The sequence below is a fragment of the Phaenicophaeus curvirostris genome, chromosome 6 (genome assembly GCF_032191515.1).
Source record: "Phaenicophaeus curvirostris isolate KB17595 chromosome 6, BPBGC_Pcur_1.0, whole genome shotgun sequence".
In the NCBI taxonomy this organism is placed as follows: domain Eukaryota; kingdom Metazoa; phylum Chordata; class Aves; order Cuculiformes; family Cuculidae; genus Phaenicophaeus; species Phaenicophaeus curvirostris.
The window spans coordinates 5,045,472-5,062,442 of NC_091397.1; the positions used below are offsets into that span (position 1 = coordinate 5,045,472).

The 16,971-nt window shown below is 47.3% G+C and overlaps 1 protein-coding gene across 1 annotated transcript in view; it reads left to right on the top strand.

Annotated features, from left to right (window-relative positions):
* Positions 1–11,251: 11,251 nt before the first annotated feature.
* Positions 11,252–16,971, top strand: part of VILL (villin like) — a 37,163-nt gene continuing 31,443 nt past the window's right edge. The window contains exon 1 of the mRNA XM_069859236.1: positions 11,252–11,605. The gene's annotated coding sequence lies outside the window, so the exon portion shown is untranslated. The remainder of the gene's footprint in view (positions 11,606–16,971) is intronic.

The window sequence follows — 16,971 nt, forward strand, 5'->3', positions numbered from 1 at the left end:
TGTGGATACAGTCAGACTTGACTGACAGTTTCCCAGCTGAACCAAGGAAGCAGTGTAGCTAAGGGGTCTCTGAAGCCATCAGAAGAAATTTAGGGTTCAGACACCATGAGGACTAGAGATGAGCTTTTACAGTGATGATTAAAATTAGAGATGCGAGGAGGAAGATCTCCCTGCATAAATCCAAGCAAGTAAAATATACGAACAGAGACCAGAATGCTGCATTGGATGGAGCTGCACTGCAGAAAAAGGGCAGGGGGGTGCAGTGGATGACACGGTCTGCATCACTTAGGCCATGCTTCAGAAGAAAAAACAACCACAAGTTCGAAAAAACAACCACAATTTCAAGAAAACAAACTGTTGCCAAAAAAAAATGAAAAATAGACGTCTCATTCAAGGAATATATTCCAAGGGAGAGTTACGTAAAACCTGGGAAATACTTGCTGCTACTCTACTGGATGACAGAGAGACTTCAATTAGAGCTGTGGTCATGCCAGTGTGCTCTAAGGCAGAAATTATAGATGAAGTGGGTGGGTAGCACCACAGAGAGAACAGAACAGAAAGCCCATGGGTAAGCAGCTGTCCTAATTTCAGCTGTGATAGAGTTAATTCTTTCCCGAGTAGCTGGTATAGTACTACGGTTTGGATATAGGGTGAGAACAACTCTGGTAACACACTGATGCTTTAGTTGTGGCTGAGCAGCGCTTACACAGAGTCAAGAACCTTTTTGCTCCTCACTCTGCTCCACCAGTGAGGAGGCTGGGAGTGCACAAAAGGCTGGGAGGGGGCACAGCTGGGACAGCTGACCCCAATGATCAAAGGGACGTTCCATTCATATGACATCATGCTCAGCAATACAAGGATGACTTGGCTGGGGGACAGCCACTGCTCAGGAACTGGCTGGGCATCAGTTGCTGGGTGGTGAGCAATAGCATTGTGCTTTACTTGTTTTGCCTATTCTATCATTTTTATCAATATTATTTTACCTTCCTTTTCTGTCCTATTGAACTGTCTTTATCTCAACCCACAAGCTTTATCTATTTTAATCCCCACTCCACTGCAGGGGGAGTGAGCAAATCCCTGTGTGGTGTTTAGCTGACTGCCGGGTTATGAGTCTGAAGTCTCCGAACATGGCTGGACATGAGCTGTGTGGCCTCTTCAGGATCTTTCACACGTCACATTTCACTTCTGTAAGTGGGGACACCCCTCATCACGACACAAACCAGAGCAAGCACTGTGCCACCATCACCATTCTGCAGGTGATGGTTTTTTTTAAACTTGACCACTCCAGAGTCTCTGGGACCGCAAGGCACCGTGCATTTCTGTAGGCATCCCATCTGCTGCTGGGATTTTCTGGCATAGATGCACCTGGACTCACTTCAAAAGCAAGTGCTGTGAAAGCTCCCAGTGGCCAAGAAGGATGCTCATCTGCTCCTGCTTTGCTTTTCAGGGAGTGTGAGATGTAAAGCACCCCAGCGAAGTGGTGTTAGAGGCAATTTGGGAAGAATAATCCTGATGAGAAGGCTGGTTTAGGAGAAAGGGCATATAAGGAAATAGCTTCAAGCCTGCATCATCGGAGATTTGAAGTATTTTGGAGTTTGGCTGAAACAGCTGAGAGCTGGGGTGTGGGTTTTTATTAAATAATCACTGCTTTCTGGGTAAAGCAAAAAATATACCTGTGAAATCTTTAATCTGCCAGTCAGTCGTTCATGCAAAAAAAAAAAAAAAAGCTTCCTCCATGCAAAATGCAGTTGTTTTGAAATGGTGAATCTCTTGCTCTCCAGGCAGGTGATCCAGGTGACAGCTCCTGTACTGCATCCAGCCTCCTGCTGAGGAAACAAGACTGCAGCTGCCATGAACAGCAGAGATGTGCAAACACGAGCATTGCTCAGTTCTAACTGCTCTCCCTCAGCTTCACTCACGCGCTCCCTGAAACTTGGAAACCAGTCCATCCTGTTCAAATCCCCTCCTGTGACCGGTTCTTGGCCTTTAGTGCGTTGGAAATGGGCTTTTCCCTTTTGGGACTGGAAAATGATTCATCCACCAGCCCAGGAATGCAACCCTGGAGGCATCATTTGTGATCTTCTCCCAAAACACTCTTCTGGAGCTGGATTTCTGTGTGGAAGGAATGTAGCCTGGAAAAGTCCTCCTTAGTAAATCTTAGAGCAAAGAGGATTTGAGTGCCGGTCTCATCCAGATCCTTGCTGGAGAGAGAAAACATCCTAAAACCGAAGATGGGCAGAGCAGACCTGCCTGAGGGCCAGGACTTGCTTCCTCCTTGGGATGGAACTGCCTTGCCCTTTCTCCTCCCACAGCTGCTGAGCCTCAGTATCACCCTTGTCCTCCCTTTTTGCAACAGGAGCGATGCTTCAGATTCCAGGTGAGGCAAAACCCATGTAAACACGGCCAGAAAGTCCATGTGTGAGAGCACATTGACAAAATCACGTTCATGAGAGTGTCCCTGGCATCTCAATATCATCTGCTCCCTAGCAGTATTGGTAAGAAGTCTAATAGCTTGTTGCATTGTGTGGATGGCTGCAGATAGACCTGGTGTCCGTTCAACCTGTTGGAGAATATGTTTAATCCAAATTAGCCAAGCCCTGGGTGCACGGGAGGCAGTTCTGTGACTTCTGATGCTTCATGCCAAAAGTTGCTGAGATAATACTGCCTTTTTCAGGATGATCTCTTTACACCAGTGCTGCTGTTCAGAAAAACCATGAAACAAAGAAAAGAGAAACACTAAACTGGCCACATTCTGCTGGGGAGTGGCACAGCGATACCCTGAGCATGACCTCTGACTTGTATTAGAAAGAGTCCCATCCCACATGGCAGTAATGCAAGTTTCTTGTTTGATGTTCAAACATGGTAACCAGAACTGCCCAGGAAAAGGCTCTTAGCTCACGTTAGCTCTCCACCAGTGCCATTGCTCCAACACGATAACCACAAGCAGTGTCGGCGTTTGCATGGACTAACCACCAAAAGGCTCTCAGGAGGAACTGGCTCTATCAGCCTAAGGTTTTCCTGAAAATGAGAGGTTCTCAGGGAACACCACTGTTCCTTACTGGCTTCTCATGAAGACACTGATGGTGTTTGGGCTTGTTGGCATCCAGGCTTGCAGTTAGCTTTTTAGCTCCAAATGCAGCATAGTGGAGCGTGTGGCCCAGGACAGGGGATAAAGAGCCTTGGGTTTCAGCTCTGGCTTTGACTTTCTGAAGGTAATTTCTGATAAGGCAGCTTAACTCTCTAGACTGAGAAGTTGCCTAAGAAGAGGCTGCATGAATTCCTCAATCATTGAAAAGCTGTAATAGTACAAATCGTTTCCCACAAATACCCCTTCATCTTCCATTTTTGAGAAGTTCTCTGGGTCCTAGTTAATCCAACCCACCCAGCGTGTGGTCTCCTACTTGTGATCCTTGGGCTGTCTACAAGAAGGAGGTGGAGATGATGTACAGATGGTCACAGCCCACAAAGGGAAGTGCAGACAGCACCTAGCAAAGTACCTGGTCTTCGTTCATCAGCTGAACCAAGGTTGTGATGAATATCTGTGCCTTTCTTGTGCTTGCAGCAGCGATATTGGATCTCCTCACAGCAATGTGACGTGTGGAGGTAATGGACCAAGCACACACGTCAAGCATAGATGGTCCTCTATACCCTTTGGGGACCATGAAAAATAGGGAGGGGAACATTTGGCAGGATGACAATTTCTCAGCCTTTAGGGTGACTGGTTTTTCTTACTCCTTCCTGGTTGGCACAGGCAGGGCTGCATTTCTGCAAACAATAGTTTGCCCCTGGGCTGGCCCCAGCTCTGACTACCTGCTGAACCCGGAGCCCTGTAGACATGCTCTTGGCTCTGCCTGCAGGTGCCAGATCTCAGCAGCTTGCATGATTTGTCCTCACACCCCTTCACCTCTTAAAGCCTGAAATTCATTAGCTCAGTTATGCACATGCAAGCAACAGGAGATGGTAAACTCAGCTCATAGAATCATAGGATGGTTTGGGTTGGAAGGGACCTTAAAGATCACCCAGTTCCAACCCTCCTGCCATGGACAGAGACACTTTCCACTGTATCATGTTGCTCAAAGCCCCATCCTAACCTGGCTTTGAACACCTCCAGGGATGGGGCATCCACGACTTCTCTGAGCAACCTGTGCCAGCGACTCACCACCCTCACAGCGTAAAAATTTATTCCTAATATTTCATCTAAATCTCCCCTCATTCAGCTTAAAACCATTCCCCCTTGCCATGTCCCTGCACTCCCTGATAAAGAGCCCCTCCCCTGTTTTCCTGTAGGCCCCCTTTAAGCTCAACTGGTCACTCAGCTACCAGACTACCTGTCTTGGGGAAAATTTTTACTCTGATTCAGGGAAATGCTCGAGGACCAAATTCAAAAGTCCCCGAGAATAATCCAGACCTTCTCCCAAGACACAGTTCCGATCTGACATGGTACGTGGATGCCCCCACATTCCCCATGTCTGCGCACCACAGGCTGGCAGCTGCTATGACACTAATTCATGGAGGAGACTGGTGTGCAGTGACAGCAGGGCAGCCAGCCTCTAGCAGAGAGTGACTGTGCAGTCACACATGCAGCTGGGTCATGGAAATGAGACCTGTTAAAAATTAAATTTGCAAGGGAGGGTGGAGTGACTTCGTGGGCACTCAGGTGTGGTCACCGATGTGAGCAATTGGAATTCCCACAGTTGTGAATACTGTTGGCCTGCCTAAATGCTAAAAATAAAACAATTGGGAGGGTGAGAGCTCCAGCAGCCTTCACTACTAAAGCTAGAGAGTCCTCTGACTACATTTTTCAGCATCCAGTGACCATAACTCTCATTAAAATCATTGAGGCCATTAAAATCATCGAGTTGAAAAAGACGAGGAGAGAATCGTGGGCCTCATCTCCCGCAGAGCTGGGGAGTGCTGTGGGGACTTGAGCTGACTTCCTGGCTCTTGCACAGAATTCCCATGTAATCTTGTCTAAAGAAAAGCATAAAACCTTCAGTTCGCTTGAGCTCTCGCAAGAAAACAAGACATTAATCCCTCATCTCACTTTACTTGTGGCGTGATTTTCATGAAACGACAGTCCCAAAGAGCCTGGAGCTCAGGGGTTCCACTGCCGTGGCATGAGCGAGTTGCACCTCCACAATCCAAGGGTTGATGTGGGATAACCCGTGCCAGGCTCCCACACCCATTAACCAGTGCCGGCACGACCGAGGCTCCCCAGCTACGAAATGTCTGCTTTCTGCTGGATTCAGCTGATGCTGGAAACCGTAGAGGCTCTGCTTGATGACCCTGACCAAAGCGTGTTGGAATTCATTGGGTTTCATAAGGTTTCCATTAGGGCTGAGAGCGAGCCCCTGAGGTTTTGCGAAACTCCTAAACTATCTGTACAGCGATTTGCAAAACCGCTTTGTTTGTAGGGATATTTGTTTTTGCTGATCCGCTCTGCTTTTTGTCTCCCTCTCCTCATTGTCCTCCTCTTCAAGGTAGACGTGCTGCTCTACCTAGAAGCATCTGCTCTGTGGCTGAGATCTGAGAACAGGGTGGTGACGGGATGCTCAGGAGGAGGGTGATCTTTGTTATAGAGTTATCAAGCTGGTGCTTGTCTTTACTACCCATTCCCTGTGATGATATTGGTTGGAAAAACTTATCCATCTGTCCTCCCTCCCTGGTATCACCCCTTTAACAGCAAATGCTAATCCCTGCTATTGTCTTAAGACAGTCATGGGACAGGTAAACATCTCAGTGCAAGGCTCCCACGGTTCCTTACCCTGGGATTAAGTCTGTAAATCATCTACATTTGCTTTGCAAAGGATGGAATCAGGATTTAGGATCTCTAAAAGAAGATTGTAATTTAATAACAATAATCAGGAGGTGATAGTCTAGATCCTCAGCTCAGCTGGTTGTGGCTTATGTAAAAATAAGAAAAACACTCAGAAACAGGAACATAATAGTTTTGTTCTCCTGCACATCGTTCTCCTGTGGTGAAGTCGACCATGTTGCCTTAAGGCTCACTCCTTCAGACTCTCCATCTAATTTTCTGAAGTAGTAGCAAATCTAAGGTTTTCTAGCACAAACCGCATCCATCCTAGCAGACAGTCACACAATAACCTGAAGAACATCAAGTGCCCAGACTCTGGCAGCAGGAGTAGGATTAGGGTTTGATGGTGACATCAAGGTGATGTACCTGGGGGGTTTGGGTCCTTCTGGAACTCTCCCCAGATAAAACAATAGACTCAATACATCCGGATACAATCTGGGGCCCCTTTACCGCATTCCTTCTCTGGCTGGAAGGCAGCCAGGGCTGCTGTTTGCCCATGCCACGTCACAGTCCCACCTCGGCTATCCTGTTTTCTCAGTGCACCTGCTAATTCTTGGTGGTGAGGCACAAAAGCAAATGGAGAGAGGTGCAAAAGGACCTACGCCCACAGTGCACATAGGCATGGCCAGCTGCCCTGGGAGATTGCTGCCTCCTGGCTCACACTGTGCCCCAGCAAGTTGCAGATTAACCTCCTGAAAGGTGATGGTAGCTCTTTTGCTCCAAGGCAAGAGTCGTTCACCAGGGAGAAGCTGGAAGAAACAGCCTCCCTGAGGATTTTCCTCTGCATTCCCCTAAAAGTAACTTTGGAAAACAAAAAATGCTGCAGCATATCATACTGCAAAACCTTTGGTAGCTGCCAGAGCTCATTCAGAAGGACCAAGGGAGGTCTGGCATGGTGTGGTTGTTTCCATCAGTGTTGTCATAACCCATCATTACATCTGGTGAAATTACGTTCACTGAGGTATTTCTCCTTGCTAGAAGAGACTTAGAGTTGTGTCTCCCACCTTCAAGGATGTGTTATAGACTTCTGGGACATAGAAGAGGGGTTCAAGACTGACTGGAAGCTCTGGCAGACCTTGCTGTGATGCTACAAGACCTCATCATCTCTGTCCCCTCTCTCCCCTTGTTTTGCAGGGAGGGGGTACTTTCTATCAAAAGCCTGAGGAAACACAAGCCTCATGTCTCCAATTCATAACCCAGCATAGCTGGCTCAAAATGGGTTTTGCACTAGGATTGCCAAGCAATAAATTGGTGCAACAGGTACAGGTTTCTTCTGCCTCAATATTGTAAAACCTGTACAAGAGAGACTGCTCCTGTCTTAACCTGCTGCAAGCTGTTGGCTCCAGGAATGTGAACTGCATCTCTGGTGCTCTTGATAGAGCTATTCCTGCCTGAAATCAGCATTTATCCTTATGTCCTTGGATTGCCAAGGCCTACAAGAAAGTTGGAGAGGGTTCATAAAAGCTTGTGGTTATAGGACAAGGGGGAATGGGTGTAAACTGGAGAGAGACAGATTTAGGCTTGAAATAAGGAAGAATTTCTTCACCATGAGCGTGGTGAGACACTGGAATAGGTTGCCAAGGGAAGCTGTGGGAGGTGTTCAAGGCCAGGTTGGACGGGGCCTTGGGCCGCCTGAGCTAGAGGGATGTCCCTTCCCATGGCAGGGGGGTTGGAACTGGATGATCTTTAAGGTCTCTTCCAACCCAAACAATTCTATGATTCTATGATTTGGCTCATCCTACTCCTTCCTCCATGGGATCCACCATTCACATGGCTCTGTGCACAGCGTTGCCCAAGAGCTGTGCTGAAAGGGCTCGTTTGTGGGATCAAGGCATCTCTGTGTGCTGAGAGCCATCAGCTGAGCAAGGTGACCAGAGAAGGAGGGCATGACTCCCTCCAGCTCAAGACAGTTGTGCCTCCATTGATGCAGAGCAGCCTTGCACTGTGGCACCACAGCGCAGGAGTATTCCTCACCCCAGTGCCCAGGCACATTCCCCTGTCCCAAGATACTTCCATTTGCTGCAGTTAACCATTAACCAGCACACCACTGCCTGTCAGAGGCAGCTCCGTTCTGCCCGGTCATCTGTATGAAACCGTTTCCACGCAAAACTCTGTCCTCCACCGGTCCAAGCCCACCGGGCCAAAGAGCAAAGCTGTGTTCAATTTCCCACATCAAAACTCCTCTTTCAGGGAGGTGGGTGAAATCCTGAAGCTGGTGCTGAGTTCCACACAGCTGCTGGTCATCCCTGCCTCGCTCACACGTTAGATGCCGTGGCTGGCTGAGGCGTAGTTCTCAGGGAGTCTTTAGTTTCAGCAAGCTATAAGTCATAGATTCATAGAATCATAGAATCACCAGGTTGGAAAAGACCCACTGGATGATCAAGTCCAACCATTCCTATCAATCACTAAACCATGCCCCTCAGCGCCTCATCCACCCATCCCTTAAACACCTCCAGGGAAGGTCACTCAATCCCCTCTGGGCAGGCTGTTCCAGTGCCCAATAACACTTTCCATGAAAAAATTTGTCTTAATGTTCAGCCTAAACCTCCCCTGGCGGAGCTTGAGGCCATTCCCTCCAAGAGTTAGGTCCCAACTAGTTAGGTCCTCACATATCTTACAGTGGAGACATATGCATATGTATTGCTTTCTCATCTTTTTCCCCATGCCCAGGCGCACAGCAGACAAGAGAAGAGTAAATTATAACCCAGTCTTCCTCTATCAGATCTGTAGATAGACTTGTAAGAGACAGTATGTAGATCTTCACTTAAACATCATGATGTTAAACAGAGGAGAAGTGCCTGAGTGACGCTATGTGAGGGATGTGTACTAGAACGTCACATACTTCAGTTGTGGGTCAAGGAAAGCTCTCCTGAAATGTTCTCAGAAATTTATACAATGCTTTAGCTGCCACAAGTCAGGGTTTTAACCTCACATAGCAGCAATGGGTCTTTGCACTGGTGTCTGGAGCAGCTTACAGAGTTTTTATGCCTCCTTCCTTAGCTTTCCAAAGTGTGAGGCCCCTGCTGTGTTATCTCATCTGGAGGGTTTCGCCCTTCCCTCTTCCTCCCAGAGCTCTATACCCAAAAGCTGGGTGGAAATACCTTCGCGACGTGTCATTTTGCAAATACATGCTTGGCAGAGCTTGTTTCCCCATGCACAATGTTAACCTTGTCCACAGACATGTGGGATGGTCAAGGCTGAGGCAGATGTGGACCATTACACTGCCCAACCTCGATTTTGCAGGTCAGCAGTCTTCCGCCCAGCAGCTTCTGATTTACCCCAGTGTCAACTTGTGACAATATCTTGAGTCTCTTAAGCTTTCACTGGGACACTGGAAACAGCCTCATCTGCCATCTGTATGCATGAAAAAAAAAATAAACCACAAGGTCTTTGAGCTCTGGGAATAGAAAGTCAAGGCTTAGGATCAGAATACAAGTGCATCAGGTCATGCACCTAGGAAAAATAGCTGTACAGGAACATCTCAGATCATGTTTCAGTTATGAAAGTCAGGCTGTTCTGTTTTCCATCACTACTGAGTTAAACTGCTCGGAAATAATGTTTTCTGCTCTATAACCCCATGGCATGACCAGAATTAGCAGGAAGCAAAAGTGCCTACAGCTTAGCACTAAATGAGCCCGTGTTCTAAAGCAAACATTTTATTTTCCCTCAGCATAGACTGTTCTAAACTGCTTTACATATATTTCTATAGATTCGGGCTCCTTAAAAGCTGACAAGGATTATTTGCTACTTTTACACTGTGGCAATGGAAAGGAATGTGGACAGGTTGTCAAGCATCACCAGTGCATGAGCCTGAAGTACAGCACCAAATCTGTGGGTATGGGAATGACGTGCTTCATCCTAGAGTTCAAATTCATGTAGCCACAGCCATGGGGACAGGTTGGTTTACATCAGCCTATATCAGCACTGAGAAGGATCCAGATACACAGTAGGTATTAATTAAACCATTGATGATGGGGGCTAAAGGGGAAGTGGAGCATTATGGAGTTTGGTGAGGATCCTCTGAGGTCTCCAGGCATCCTTGCCCCAGGTTCGAATGCCTCCCAACATGGCTGCTGATGTGTGACCCTCACCACTGGGCCAGTGATGGGTTTGGAGTTGACTTCAAAGATAAAATCAGAGCTTGTCATAGGTCCTCATCTTCTGTGGGTGGGAAGAAGATGTAAAAAACACAGTTCCTCTGTTCTCTGCAACAGAGGAAGGCACTTAGTATGATTTTTCGGAAATTAGAAGAATGAAAAGTGAAAGGTGAAGGCTGTTATGGGTTTTATGAGCTGTAGCCAGCTGACGGTAAAGAATAAATTGCTTGCTGAGTGTTCTAGTTTTGCATCTTGGACAATGAAACTAAGATCTCTGAAGTGTTCCTCTCAGATATGGACACACCCAGGCCAAATGTGCAGGTTTAGCCCACACCCTGATTTGCATCTGTCCGTGATTAGTGGTACTCCAGTCCACAGCTAATGTCTTGGGTATTTGGGTGTTCTTACCTCCCTTGAGGTCAGTGGACAAGATCTGCGGAAACTGTGTTGGTTTAAACCTATCCTGGAACCTTGTTTAGCTGATGAGCTGATCCATACCTATTTTCAGATTTTGTGGGTTAATGTGAAAAAATAAGGAAATAGTAAGAGGAGCTTGATGTGTAGGAAGGGGAGGACTTGGATGGTTCCCAGACTAGAGAGGTCATGTAGTCTTCATTTTTGGAGACATTCAAAACCCACAGGGACTTGGTTCTGGGTCCCCCAAAGGCAGAAACTATCCACAGGGTAGTAAGTAGTGCCTCCAAATCTCTATGGCGAAAGATGTTCCCCACACTGGCAGTGAGAAGCACCATGCAGATGCTGGACAGGAGCAGTTGGTTTGTCTTTGGGTTATCCACAGCCAGTGGCATCAGAGCAGCTTTTGGAGGGGGTGGCTGCATGTTACAGCCACCCTTCACAGGTGTGAATTTTCACAGGGTGATTTCTTCTTAATTATGAGCTAGGAAATTGCAACGAATATCCACAGACACAGCTTCCTGCTGCAGAAGGTGGCTACAGAAAACAGCGTTAGCTTTCTAATTTTTTTCTGGTTTATTATTACTTTTCTCCTGGGAGGGCAGCCTTGTTGCTCGCTCCAATGCTCTATTAGATTCTCATTTCAGCCAGTAATCCTGATGGCAATCTTGACCCCTGGTCCCCACCACCAAGGGCTCCAGCCTGCGAGCACAGGGGGACCCAGCTCAGCCTTGCAGGGGGCACAGGAGCAGGCTGTCTGCCCCAAGCACTTCTCTCCTTGAAGCAATAGGGCCAAAATTCAGAATAGCAAAGAATCAGGGACTGGAACTTTTGGGCCCAAGCATCAACGGGGCACTGGGCAGCACCACACCTTGGTTTGTCCAAGAGAGACAGCGAAAAGAGGGGAAAAAAAAAAAAAAGTCCTCCCCTGCCCTTTTAAATCTGGACAAAGCAGGTTTATAATTAAAGCAGCACTTAATCATTATTGTTCTGTGAACGCAGAGCTGGTGGATATTTGATGCAGAGAGTTGGTTGAAACTCTCTCACACCAGCTCCCTCTTTGTCCCTCCGTGAGCCTGGGAATGGGTGTGATCTCCGGGTAGGAGTGTCTCTGCGGTTAAGTAGAGGATTGAATTACCGAACAGTGCTGTTCCAGAGCTGACAAGGTAGCAGAACAGCAAACAAAAGTGCCTTGAAACTCTTTCACCGAAGAGAAGAGAAGGTGCTGGGTTCAGCAGAGAAAGACAATCGTAGAGGATACCACACACCTTCCAGCACGGTAAGAATCTTCCCTGCATCCCTCTTAGTTTTATTTCCAAAAGCTTTAATGACTTTTATTCTGTGGGATAGTAAGAAACAACCAAAAAACAGAATAGACTCAATATTTTTTTAAAAGTTGCTCAGCTGGTGGTAGAATGTCTACTGAAAGCCATGAACCCATCCCAGTTAGCACCATTCGGGGTTGGACAAGCCGCTATCTCAGCTCGCCTAGAACCCGGCCGGGCTGTGTATCAGCTCCGAGGACGTGTGCTTTTCATTTAGCTCTCTGCACAGACCGGCTTTGATTTCACACAGCGAGCAATTAACGGTGTTTTGTTTTGGCCTGGTTTGTTGTATGCTTTGCTGCTACAGGGATTTGCTTAAAGCTCAGTTGCCTTTGCGAGGCAGTTATGGGTCCAGGCAATGACAGAAAGTTGTTGGAAGTTCTCATGGTTAGGTCTTGTTGTCTAATCGATAGATCTGCTAATGGCTGAACTGCTGGGCTGTAAGTACAATGTGTTTTCTCATTCTGTTCATTTGAGATGCAAATTGCGCTGAGATAAAATTGAGTTGTAACGCGGTTGAGCTGCAGGCTTACTTGCCAGTATTTTTCTTAGGCGTGCCCATTGAGACGATAAATATTTAACACAAAGGAGAGCCGATATGAATTGGCATCTGTGGGAGGCTCACACTTATTCAAGGCTACCCTAGTGCAGATGTAAACAAATGTTACAACAGCTGAAGCAAACTGGCCCCACCAGAGAAGCACTAAGCAGGTGAATCATGCAGGTGCACTTCACACACTGCCGCTAAATGGGGAGATTAGAGTCTGTAAAATAGAGATTAGACAATCAGAGAGAATCAGCCTTCCTTTTCGGCTGGGTTTTACTATTCCTGCTGCACAGGTTGAAATGCTTGGTAGAAGGAAAGGCAATGACGAGCTCCAGCCAGCGCAGTGCAGATCAGGAAAGCCCTGACCTTCTTCCCTCACCTTCCTCCTAGCAGAACCAGGTGAGCATTCCCTCCTCCTCCTACCTGCATGAACAGGCTGTCCTTTTCCTCCTCCAGCTCCCTTCCCACCAGTGGACACACAGGTCTAATGACGTTATTTCCTAGGCAGGATTTTGTGGCAACAGTTGCCAAGGTCTCCCACCTGGGAGCAAAGGTTTCATGCCATGGCTGCAAATGATGCCTTCCCCTATGTCTTGGGGCTCCTGGTTAAGTTGAGACAATAAATCCTTACTTTTGCATGGCCAGAGATGCTATCAGTGTCTCCTGATATTTTCTGTGGAGCTACACAAGGTTTTCTGGGCTTTAAGCATGGAGGTTGTTAATTTTTCTACTCTGGACCCCCCGGGAAGATCTGGGACATGTGACATGGAGGAGATGCACCATGGACTCTGTGACTTCAGGCTGGATCTGTCCTGCAGCCTGGTCCTCCAGCACCACTCACTCTGCAGTCATTCATCCCCAGTGGGGGATGAGACCATCTCAGACACGTGCCCTGCGACTGGCTGGTGCTGGGGCTCTACTCTGTGCCGGGAACATCCTGCTGGATGAAAAGCCTTCCTCCAATTTTAATAGATCTAAATACATGGTAGCCCACTTGGAAGCAGAGCCCTGAAATGCTCTGTGCAGTGAAGGGGAGCTTGGGGCACAAAAAAAGCCTTTGTGCTACCTGGCCCAGCTGCATTTTAGGCACCCTTGGGGAGCACACTTGCTACCACAACCCCTCCTCAAGATTCCTTCTTCATCACAGGCAACGGGCTCGTTGGCAGCCTTCTGAAATTTGCTCTGGACTGGCACAAATGGACAGGTTGGGCTCTCTATGTATGAAATGTCCAGCTGCACAAGGAAGGACTCCGGTGTGGACATACCATACTCAAAATATCTCTGCTCCAGCTCTTTGTTTATTCACATATATTCTTCAGCTTCTGTTGGCCCCTCAGAGAAACAGATTGTATGGTTGCAAGGGGATACACGCTCCTACGACTCATTAAAACCTCGCTTCTCATGCTCTCTTTTTCCACATAACGCAACCCTGGAAATTGGCCTAATTATAATTTAGCCTTGATGATTATACATTTCCACTGTATTTCCATCCATTCTAGGAATGCAGAAAGGGGTGAATATTGTCACTAAGTCTTTGTCATCCTTCAGTCCAGAATGTCCTCTGAGACGTAATGTTAATTTCCAGTATCAAATGATGTGCATTTTCTCCAGTTGCCTTGATTGAGGAACCTCTGCTTGAAAAAGAAAACCTACCATTAGTTCTCCAGCTTTATCTGAGCCTATTCATGCTTATCTGAGGCAGTGCTGGGTAGAATAACAGTGAAACTTGTTATTACTTTATATCCGCGTCAAAGACTTGGGACATAGGGGATGCTAAATTGCATGGTTGAGCTCCATCCTGGGCAGATCCTGTGGAATGAGCTATTCAGAGCAGCTGACCTCTCCTACCTAAAAATGTCCTGTTGCCATGCCCTGGGTTGAAAGAATAAGTTTCTGTCTAGCCCTTTATTTAAAGCTGCTCTTGCAAAAACACCGCAACAGGGTAAGAAACAGGCACAGCTAGAAATCATATTCTTTTTGGGTGATAGAGACTATTGAGATACCCACCTTGTCTCTGGGAGTGTGTGAGAGCCTCAATCACTGTCCTTTGTTGCTGTCTGTGAAATAGCTGTCTGGATCTGAGCAAATCCCACTCATCCCAGACTTTCAGATGCTTGATTCTCTTCCCTGTGCTCAGCCAGAACTCCCTTTGGCAGCTCTGGGTGCAAAAGGCAGTCCCGGATGAATGGATCTTTCTAAAGCTGCTTTCAATATTTGCAGGGACGTTTTATTTGTTTAGCTTTATGCAGTTGATGTGCTACTCTCTCAAATCTGGCCTTCATTTCTGCCATGAGGGGATTACGCACTCTTCTTGCATTTGCTTCCTATGGTCCTGTGTGGGCTAAGCTTCACTTTTTATGCCAAGTGAATGCCAGATGCATGGCCCTGTGTTCTAGGGCTTTTCTCTCTGCTGTGCCGTGTCAGCAGAGGGATGTGCTCAGGTGGGTAGGAGCCCCAGAGATGGCAGGCAGAGGGTTTAGCTGACAAAATCATGATGCACCAACACTATCCATCATATTGCACGTGATATCACACAGACAAAGTTATGACTCCTTATTGCCTCATGTCCCCCTGCCTCTCATTCCCAGTAATCTGCCCCATCTCCATTTGCCCTGTTGTCTCCCTGGACCCCTTTCCTACTTCAACAGGGAATAGCCATGAGAAGCTGTCTTGGGAAGGAGATGCAACCACAGGGTGTCTGGAGGGTGGGATTATGGTGAGTCAACTCCTTGAGGAGCAATCACTTAAAGTGAGGAGACTGAGTGACCCCTATGACCCACGAAATCATAGGAGGACTAAGAGTGACCTCACAGCCCATGCTGGGTTTGCAGGGTAGGATGCAACAGCGATAAACACACCATGTATGTGGTGCTGAACACCCCTCTGGTTTCACACAATCCTAGAGGATAATACCAGTATGGGTGACTGGTACCAAAACGGCAAGCATTGCTGGTGTTCCCTTGGGAGAAGATACTGTGAAGGTCTGACTGTTTCAAAAACCTCATACCAACTCATACCTTGGCTCAGTACCCCATCGCAGTGGCAGCCTTGGCAGGGTTGGATTGCATCATAAAATCATAGAATCACTAGGTTGAAAGAGACCCACTGGATCATTGAGTCCAACCATTCCTATCAGACACTAAACCATGCCCCTCAGCACCTCATCCACCCATGCCTTAAACACCTCCAGGGAAGGGGACTCAACCCCCTCCCTGGGCAGCCTGTTCCAGTGCCCAATGACCCTTTCCATGAAATTTTTTTCCTAATGTCCAGCCTAAACCTCCCCTGGAGGAGCTTGAGGCCATTCCCTCTTGTCCTGTCCCCTGTCACTTGTGAGAAGAGGCCAGCACCCTCCTCTCTACAACCTCCTTTCAGGTAGTTGTAGAGAGTAATAAGGTGTCAGGACAATGATGGAAATGCAATCACTTATGGAGAACCACACTTGCATCCATGTCATTTAATTTGCAGTCTGAATAGTAAATCGGTGCTTTTCCAGAAGTTTGGGGTTTCTCTTCCCAAGTTTGATGTGACACTTGCAGGTCTGAACTGGAGCAATATAAGAACAGTCCCTTTCTTTTGATAGTTGCTAGTAATCTTGCTGCTTTCCACCAAGAAGCCAGTGTTCTTGGAACTGGATCTCCAGTTGGTCTGAGTGGAGCTAGGCCAGCACCGCTGCTCCATGACCATCAAACAAAGGTCCTGATAGCAAGGGCTTGTTCAACTGCACAAGCTAAACTGTGCACTAGGTGTAACTTGCTCTTTATCTTGCACATGTATGCACATAGATGCATGCACATTCTTACAATAAATATAGAAGTATTATATGCAGTAGCAAAAATTATCGCTCTTAGACTTGTTTTGGGAGAAGGCTGGGACAGGAAGGCACTGGTGCTTGGGTTTAACTGTTTTATTTATGGTATTTGGCTCAGTTTCTGCTGACACATCTGACAACGGGGATCTCAGGGTATGATGGATAGGACTAAGCTCCCATGCTCTGAGAGTGGTGATGCGCAATGTGACAAGCTGGGCTCTCCACCCTACAGATCACTAAATCCCTCTGGGCAGAGAGTCACCAGATCTGCCCTAGACCCAATGATAAGATGCAGGGAGAGTCCTCCTTAGACTTCAGCACCTAAAATTAAGACAACCAAGTGAGAGTGAAGGAATCCCAGCATCTAACCTCCTCCCCTAGCCTTCTTTCAGGCTCTTTTAACCCTGCGTAGGAAGCAGTGATCTTTCCTCTGTTTGGGCTGGGGAAATCACTTCTTTTGAGGGTCTCTTCTCAGCTTCCAACTGTCATAGAATCATAGAATAACCAGGTTGGAAAAGACCTCCAAGATCACAAGTCCAACCATACCTACCTACCACTAAATCATATCCTTAAGTACTTCGAGTACCTGTGACACCCCGCCTGTAAGCTTTTGAAGTGCAGGTGCTCCCCAGGGCTCATGAAGCTCTTGTACCCATGACCAAACACACATGCTCTCCTCACTGCTCTCTCAGCTTTTGTTTAACTTGCCTGAAGTCACAGGTTAAGTAACGCTCCCTTGAAATGCTGGTGTGGGAGAGGATCATAACGTTTTTCCTGGGGGCGGTGAGTAATTAGACGTTAATTTCTGAGAACATTTCTAACCTGAACCACTTCTCTGGAAAACAGGAAGAGGAATTAAAATGGCTTCAGGTTTGTTTTCCTTCTATGTGCATCTCCTGCCCTCACTGTGGCACGAAGCCCTGCCTTCAGACGCAGTGCTGATCCTGAGCCAGTGATCTCTC